The 7,988-nt window shown below is 43.1% G+C and overlaps 1 protein-coding gene across 1 annotated transcript in view; it reads left to right on the top strand.

Annotated features, from left to right (window-relative positions):
* The first annotated feature begins 4,520 nt into the window (after nucleotides 1-4,520).
* The window catches only part of LOC142019525 (gonadotropin-releasing hormone II receptor-like), a 70,491-nt gene continuing 67,023 nt past the window's right edge, over nucleotides 4,521-7,988 (top strand). The window contains exon 1 of the mRNA XM_075006548.1: nucleotides 4,521-4,549. The gene's annotated coding sequence lies outside the window, so the exon portion shown is untranslated. The remainder of the gene's footprint in view (nucleotides 4,550-7,988) is intronic.

Consider the following 7,988-nt stretch of genomic DNA (forward strand, 5'->3'; position numbering starts at 1 on the left):
GAGCTGATCTGTAGGGAATCATGGGGAAAGGGAGCATCTGAACTATTCTTCCTGTAAGGTCCTACAACAGTTCAGGTGAATGGAGCTCACTGTTAAACTGAGGCAAAACTGAATGCTTTTATGTGGCTTGCCACAAACCCACATGACACTCTCATAAGCAAATTAAGGAAGTGGGGTCTAGGTACCATTCCTCTAGAGAGGGCACACAGTTCTTTAAAAGACCATATTCAAGAGAGCAGTTTTGAAGCATTTGCTATCAAATGCTGTCAAACGGGGGGCGGTAATCTAGTGGGGACCCGCAGTGGCTATGCTTTGTGTTTGTACTAGTCCATATTTTTGTTAATGAGCTGGAAAATGGAATGGAGAGTATGAATCTACAAATTGTATAATATCTCAATCTGGGAGGTGTTGCAAGCACTTTGGAGGACGGGATTGGCATTCAGAGTGAACTTGAGAAGTTGAAGAATTGTTCTGAAAGCCAGACTAAATTCAGTAAGCACAAGTGCCAGATACTACACTTGGGAACATTAAAATCAAGTGCAAATCTACAAGATGGGGACTCGCTGGCTAGGCATTATACTGCTGAAAAGGACCTGGGGGTTATAATGGATCACAAGTTGAATATAAACTAGCGATATGATGCAGTTAGGACCTAGGGTATTTTAATGGTGGGCTGTGTTAACAGGTGTGTTGTTCTTAAGAAGAGAGGAGTTAATTGACCTGCTCTACTCTGCACTGGGGAGGCCTCAGCAGGAGTACTGTGTTCAGTTTTGGGTGCCACATTTTAGGAGGGATGTGGACAAATTTGGAGAGTGTCCGCTGGGGACACTGATTAGTTATGGGGAGCTGGACTCCAGTTTCCTGGGCAGGCAGGCAGGCAGATACCAGGAGAGGTGGTGTGCAACAGTCAGTTGGCTTTACCCTAGGTTGCAACTGAATTGCCTTAACAGAAAACTGGAGGAAATAAATCACTTGACTTTGAGCCCATGGTGAAAAGGAATCAAGTGATTATGAAAAGTGCTGAAGTCTGAAATGCTGCAGCTGCAGACCAGGTATTGTAGAAAGTTCTGGTTTTGCCCGCAGCTCCCTAACCCACTTGATTTTGAGGATCAAGAAGGTAGGTCAGTGTGTTCATTTGTGTCTGACCAAAAGGAATAAGCTGTAAGGTTTGTAAATTGAATTGGGTGGTGAATGCTTACATGCTGGTTTTGGCTTGATGGTTTTCTGGTGATTATATAACTCATCTGTCTTGGTCATCCTAATTCTTTAAAACAATTCCCTGTAATGTCTTGTTTTTAATTTAATTTCTCCCTCCTCCTGTGCTTTTTGACTTGATTGGGTCCATAAAGTTGCCTCTGAACCAAAATGATGTAGCATTTAGGGGGCTAAAAATGAGTCTCTTGTAATAGTGTTAAGAGGTAGCAGGCTTGAAACAAAAGTAAGGGTTTTTTTCTTTTCTTTACACAACACACAGTCAACCCATGGAACTCCTTGTCAGAGGATGTTGTGAAGACCAGGGTTTTATCTGGGTTCAAAATAGGACTATAGGAATTCGTGGCGGTTAGGTCCATTAATAACTAGAATGGGTTTGAATGGTGTCCCTAGCCTCTGTTTGAAAGAGGCTGGAAACGGATGACAGGAGGGGGAATCACTCAATGATTACCTGTTCTGTTCACTCCCTCTGGGGCATCTGGCATTGGTCACTGTCAGAAGACAGAATACTGGGCTAGGTGGGCCTTTGATCTCATCCAGTATGGCTCTTCTTATGCTCTGTGGATTGAGCACAAATGCTGTTCTGATGTTTCTTTGCCAGTTAATAGTCACAGGTCAGAAATCCCCTGCCACTGTGCAGTGGGTACCTTATTGGTCTTAAGAATGCTTTGTGGAATCTGGTGCAACAGTGCAATAGTAACACCCCATCAGAGTGCAACAGAGCTGCTTGTTGGAATATCTCCTACTGGATGCTTTGGAAGAGACAGCAGTGTTTAGACTTCAGTAGCTGTCTGCACCAGGGAGAAATTGCCAAAGTAGTTCCTACATTTCCTGGCGTTGTCTTCAGATTGCACCTTGTGTGAGGTTCATTGCTAGTCACTGGGGCTAGTTTCCTGTAATTTCAAATCTAACTATGTGCTATAGTGCAGATGTTTCCTTATTTGTTGTTTTCTGGATATTCATAGTAACATGTAGTTGAGATCAGCAGATGGTGCTGTCTGCATCTGATCCTGACTTTTGTTATGTGCCAAAGTGAGTAGCATATTACCCTTGAGGCAGACAGAAGTATCTGTTTTTAAGAATATGGTTCAGTTGTGTGAGAATTACAAAATAAATATAGGGTTCTGCATACCTATAGTTTTGTCTCATCAAAAATAATTTGTAATCCTTGCTGTGGCCAGGGCTGCCCAATTTTGCTCATAATTAAATCTTTTAATCCATACAAATTCTGGTGGAGGCTGCTAATTTATTATTTTTCAAAAGCAACTTTATATCCTCAAGTGTTAAACAATTCTCATGAGACTGGCCATACTGTCTCAGACCAACTATCCATCTAGTCCAGTATCTTGTCTTCCGCCAGTACCAGGTGCTCCAGAGGGGATGCAGAGAGCAGGTAGTCCATGAAAAGATCCGTTCTCTGTCACCCATTCCCAGCCCCAACAAACAGATCGATTAACAGCCAGTGAGGGACTTGTTCTCCATGACTTAATCTCGTTCTTTTTTGACTCCTCTTAACATCCTCTGGCAGGGAGTTCCACAGGTTGACTGAGTTGTATGTTTTTTCTCAGTTACTTAGTAACTCTTTAAATGCACAAGCTGAGAAGAGGTTACTACTTACTTGTTGTTTTTTGAAGGAAAAGACTATATTTCCCAGTATGGGACCCAATTCACTCTAATAGCTTTTTCACAGTGGCTGAGATTATTGGGAATTGGATGGCTGTGTTCCCACGGCGTGTCTGGAAAATCTCAGCAACAATGTTTGAGAGTAGTGTTTCCAAAAGCTACATGATATGGGTATTTAACCCAGAAAGTAATGAAGAATGATTATTTTTGCAGAATGCACATAATAAAAGTGGGGCATTTGCTGATGAGGTAGGACATACCATGCCAAGATTGATCAGAACAGTGTTTCCCAATTTTATTTGGCCATAGAACCCTTTTAAACTCAAAAGAATTTTGCAGAGCCCCAATAGGTATTTTATGTGCTAAACCCCTCTGAGCCCCAAACAAACCGGTCCCCAGGACTAACCCATCCACCCAAAGAGGCCCCCAGCCTAATCCTGCTTGAACAAAAACTGCGCGAGTTAGCACCTCCTGTTACCTCACCCAACATGGCGGACAAACCTACCTTTGCTACCGCTGCTCCTTTGAATCTAGTCCTGAGGGCCTGATTTCATTGGCTGCCCTATGGCAATGCAAGAGGACAGTCACAGCCAATGAAAGGTGAGGACAATTAGGAACCACAGGACTCATCTGGCTCCCCTTCCAGAGAGCCATTGGCTCCCCTTGTCCCTCCCCCTTTGCACACCAGTATTTCACTGATGGCAGGGCAGCTCCCTGCCCTGCTGTTAGCAAAATATTGGAACTAAATTCAGCTGAATTTAAACAGCTAGATCCCTCCTGCCAGCCATTAAACCAATTAACTTTAGTTCTAATGTTTCAGCAGTGGCAGGGTGGGGAGCTGCAGAGGAGTCAGTGGCCGGAGCCAGAAATGACTCTTTAGAGCTGCATGTGGCCTTGGAGCTGCTGGTTGCTGATCCCTGATGATTTTTCTCACAGAACCCTTATTTTCACTTCATGGAACCCCTGGGTTCTGCGGAATGCCATTTGGGAAACACGATGCTACAGTGCTGTAGTCGTCATGATTCAATTCCTTGCATTGCTATTAAGGTTAAGAACAGCAACCCGAGTATGCAGAAGTTGGTGCTAGCTAGGCAGAAAAGCTCTTGTCTCTTCAGAGCAGAGAATAGATTGCAGCAACTTGGGAAATTGCAGAACTGTTAGCACTAGTTTGTAACCCGTCCAGTAGCCATCCAGGCTCGGGTTCCCCAGAGACAAGGCTGCACCCAGAAGGCGAGTGCTATATTTGGTTTATTGAAAGCGTGTGACACCCGCAATGGGAGCCCTGGAGACGCCACAGTCACCAGTGGGGGACGACCCGACGTGCCAGAGCTTCACTCGGGGAGAGGCTCTGTAACAGGCCTCCTAACACTAGCTGATAAAGCTGAACTCATTAACACAAGATTGCCTATGCATTTCTTATCACTATCTCTTGTGGCCTACTGCCAACGTAGCCTTGAAGTCTTGGCAAGAGCAGCTTGTTCTGCAGCAGTTCCCATGGCAGTTATTTTGCAGCTTTTCACCTTGCACAGACTGGTCTGTTTAGATTCTCCTGAGCATTCACAGAGGGGTCAGACTGCACTCTCGACCGTTAGAAAGTCTTCTCCCACCCTACACGTCCTTTGGATCAACTTCTGTACCTAATGACTGGAAGATAGCTAATGTGACACCAGTATTTAAAAAGGGCTCTAGAGGTGACCCTGGCAATTACAGACTGGTAAGTCTAACGTCAGTTCCGGGCAAATTAGTTGGAACAATAGTAAAGAATAAAATTGTCAGGCACATAGAGGAACATAATTTGATGGGCAAAAGTCAACATGGTTTCTGCAGAGGGAAATCATGTTTTACGAATGTGTTCTTTGAAGCGGTTAACAGACATGCAGATGGGAGATCCAGTGGATGTAGTACACTTAGATCTCCAGAAAGCCTTTGACAAGGTACCTCATCAAAGATTCATATGTAAATTAAGTTGTCACAGGATAAGAGGGAAGGTCCTTTCATGGGTTGAGAACTGGTTAAAAGACAGGAAACACAGGGTAGGCATAAATGGTAAATTTTCCAAATGGAGAAGGGTAACTAGTGGTGTCCCCCACGGGTCTGTCCTAGGACCGATCCTGTTCAATTTATTCATAAATGATCTGCAGAAGGGGGTGAGCAGTGAGGTGGCAAAGTTTGCAGATGACACTAAACTGTTGAAGACAGTCAAGACAAAGGCAGACTGTGAAGAACTTCAAAAAGATCTCATCAAACTGAGTGATTGGGCAACAAAATGGCAAATGAAATGTAATGTGGATAGGTGTAAGGTAATGCACACTGGAAAAAATAACCCCAAATTTACTTACAATATGATGGGGGCTAATTTAGCTATAACTAATCAGGAAAGAGATCTTGGGGTTATCATGGATAGTGTGCAGAGGCTGTCAAAAAGGCAAATAGGATGTTAGGTATTATAAAAAAAAGGGATAGAAAATAATAAGACAAGGAGTATCTTACTGCCCCTATATAAATCTATGGTACACCCACATCTTGAATACTATGTACAGATGTGGTCTCCTCACCTGAAGAAAGATATCCTGGCACTGGAAAAGGTTCAGAAAAGGGCAGCTAAAATGATTAGGGGCTTGGAACAGGTGCTGTATGAGGAGAGGCCAAAAAGACTGGGACTTTTCAGTTTAGAAAAGAGGAGACTGAGGGGGAACATGATAGAGGTATATAAAACTATGACAGGTGTGGAGAGGGTGAATAAGGAGAACTTATGTACTTGTGCCCATAATACAAGAACTCGAGGACACCAAATGAAATTAATGGGTAGTGGGTTTACAACTAATAGAAGAAAGTTCTTCACTCAGTGCATAGTTAACCTGTGGAACTCCTTGCCAGAGGAGACTGTGAAGGCTAGGACTATAACAGAATTTAAGAAAGAGCTAGATAAATTCATGGAGGTTAGGTCTATAAAAGGCTATTAGCCAAGGTTGGAATGGAGTCCCTGGCCTCTGATTGTCAGAGGCTGGAGATGGATGGCTTGATCATTGTCTTTGGTCCTCCCCCCTGGGGCACCTGGCACTGGCCACTGTCAGCGAACAGGTTACTGGGCTGGATGGACCTTTGGTCTGACCCAGTATGGCCGTTATTATGTTCTTAACTTCGTATTCTTAAACTAATAACTCCTGAGGCTTTAATTTGTTAAGGGTCTTATAAACCAGGTCAATAGGGGACAAGAAGTCTTCTTGGACTGGGGAGATGTATTGATGTTGGATAGGGATGTTAGTTTTAATTTCAAATAAACATCAGGCAGAACAGGAAATCTTGTGGCATATCTCTGTAAGTGAAGCAATTAAAGTGCTGCTTCTCCAAAGGCAGATTTCTCCTCTTTATTGCTGAATATTTTGCAGATGACTAAAGGTGAGTCAGTGTAGATCCGTACAAAGCCCTGGAGGCTAAGCTACATAACTTTAATTTCTTTGAGCTTGTGAGTCTAAAAAAAAAAAAAACCCCCACCTCTTCCAGTGTCTTGTCTCAACAGTTGAGACCAAGCAAGGACTGCTTGATGGTCCCACAAAGTGCACTTTTGTTCCATATAAAGTCAAAGGGATTTTTGCCATTGATTTCAGTGGGAACAGGATTTCCTGGTAGATGTTTGTCTGGGGTTGGGAGGCTGTGTGTTTTCAGTGGAACATACTTCCCTGTTAGTCCCTAATATGTGGTTATATCTGTGTACCACAAGGCCCATTGACTTGAATAGCGTCTAGGCTGGTGATCTGAAGCCTTCACAGGGGAGGAGCTGAATTTGAGTTTTCCTGTGGGGGTGGTTCTGAGTTCCCTGTAGCTGATATGATCTAGCTGTGTGTTAGTTTCTAATAACTATACACAGTTAAGCTGGAGGCTGCAGCTGTTGCATCTCATGGATGTCAAAGGACAGATGCAAAGGCAGTACACAAGACTGAAGAGTATTATAAAGATTGGGGATGAGGGCTGGCTGAGTTTCGTTTGTGTAATGAGTTTTTTTTAAAAATTGTGCTGGGACTGGATGGCTCCGAAGGGTAGTAATGGGATGTGGGAGCCCTTCATGCTTACATTAGCAGAGAAAGGATGTTTACTATCTGTCTGGGGGCTTTTGAGCTTATATGATGGGCTTCATTTTAGTTAATAGCAGTTGTGTCCACATCAGAAAACCTTCCACCTCACTTGGTGTTCGGTGACAACCTTTCTGCAGTCTGAGCAGATCAATCAAGAAAATTACTGTTATTTTAGAACGTTCTCCTAAAAGGCAAAACTCAAGTTTTACAGAGTCTTTGAGTGTGCATGTACTCTGGGTCACATTCTGAGCTCATGTACACCAGTGTGAACACTGTGTACTGTTGAAGTCCGTGTTGTTGTTCCAGATTTAAAGTGGTGTAGCTGAGACCAGAAAGAGGTGGTTAGGCTGAAAAGCACATTTGCTGAGCTAAGCAAGCCTGTGAATTCAAAGGAAGAACCAACCCAATGATCCACCTTGGTTCAGCTAGCAGGAGCTCAAGGCAAACCACTGCAAGGGAATAGACACAAATGAAAAAAGAACACCTGCAGACTAAGGTCACTACTATGGAAAGGAACAAATGCCAGATATTCTTGAGCTTTCTTTTCACTTGGTCTCATTAATTGAAATTTTGACCTACAAAGCTTGGCTTTTGTGACATTTCTTACCTCCTGATCAGACCTGCCGCTGGTTGGTTGGTTGGTTGGCTGGTTTTTTAACCATTAAAATCAGTCTGGTGGCACATTTCTTTCCCCATCTGTCTCTTCCCTTCCTCCCAACCTAGTCCACTAAGGACTGATTCACAAAAGTATATTGAAAGACTTTCACTGACTTCAGGAAGCTTTGGATCAGTGTTAAATATATTATCTGGTTTAGAAATTACTTATTACACGTATGAAATGAGTGAATATTAAGGAAAAACTATACCTGAGCATTTGTTTTCCCTCTGAAGTGAATTTTGATCTATCGGTTTCCTTTTCTGTGATCTCTTTCCATGAGCATTCCAGTGCTAGAGCTTTATTGGCCCAAACCTTAATCTTAAATATTAATTTCACATGGTATGTTTGGTAAAATACACAGTTTGCCCTTTGTTTAGTTGCATGTGTCAGTCATTCCGGGAAGAGAAACAATACCATATGTC

This window comes from Carettochelys insculpta, chromosome 12, assembly GCF_033958435.1.
Source record: "Carettochelys insculpta isolate YL-2023 chromosome 12, ASM3395843v1, whole genome shotgun sequence".
Taxonomy (NCBI): Eukaryota; Metazoa; Chordata; order Testudines; family Carettochelyidae; genus Carettochelys; species Carettochelys insculpta.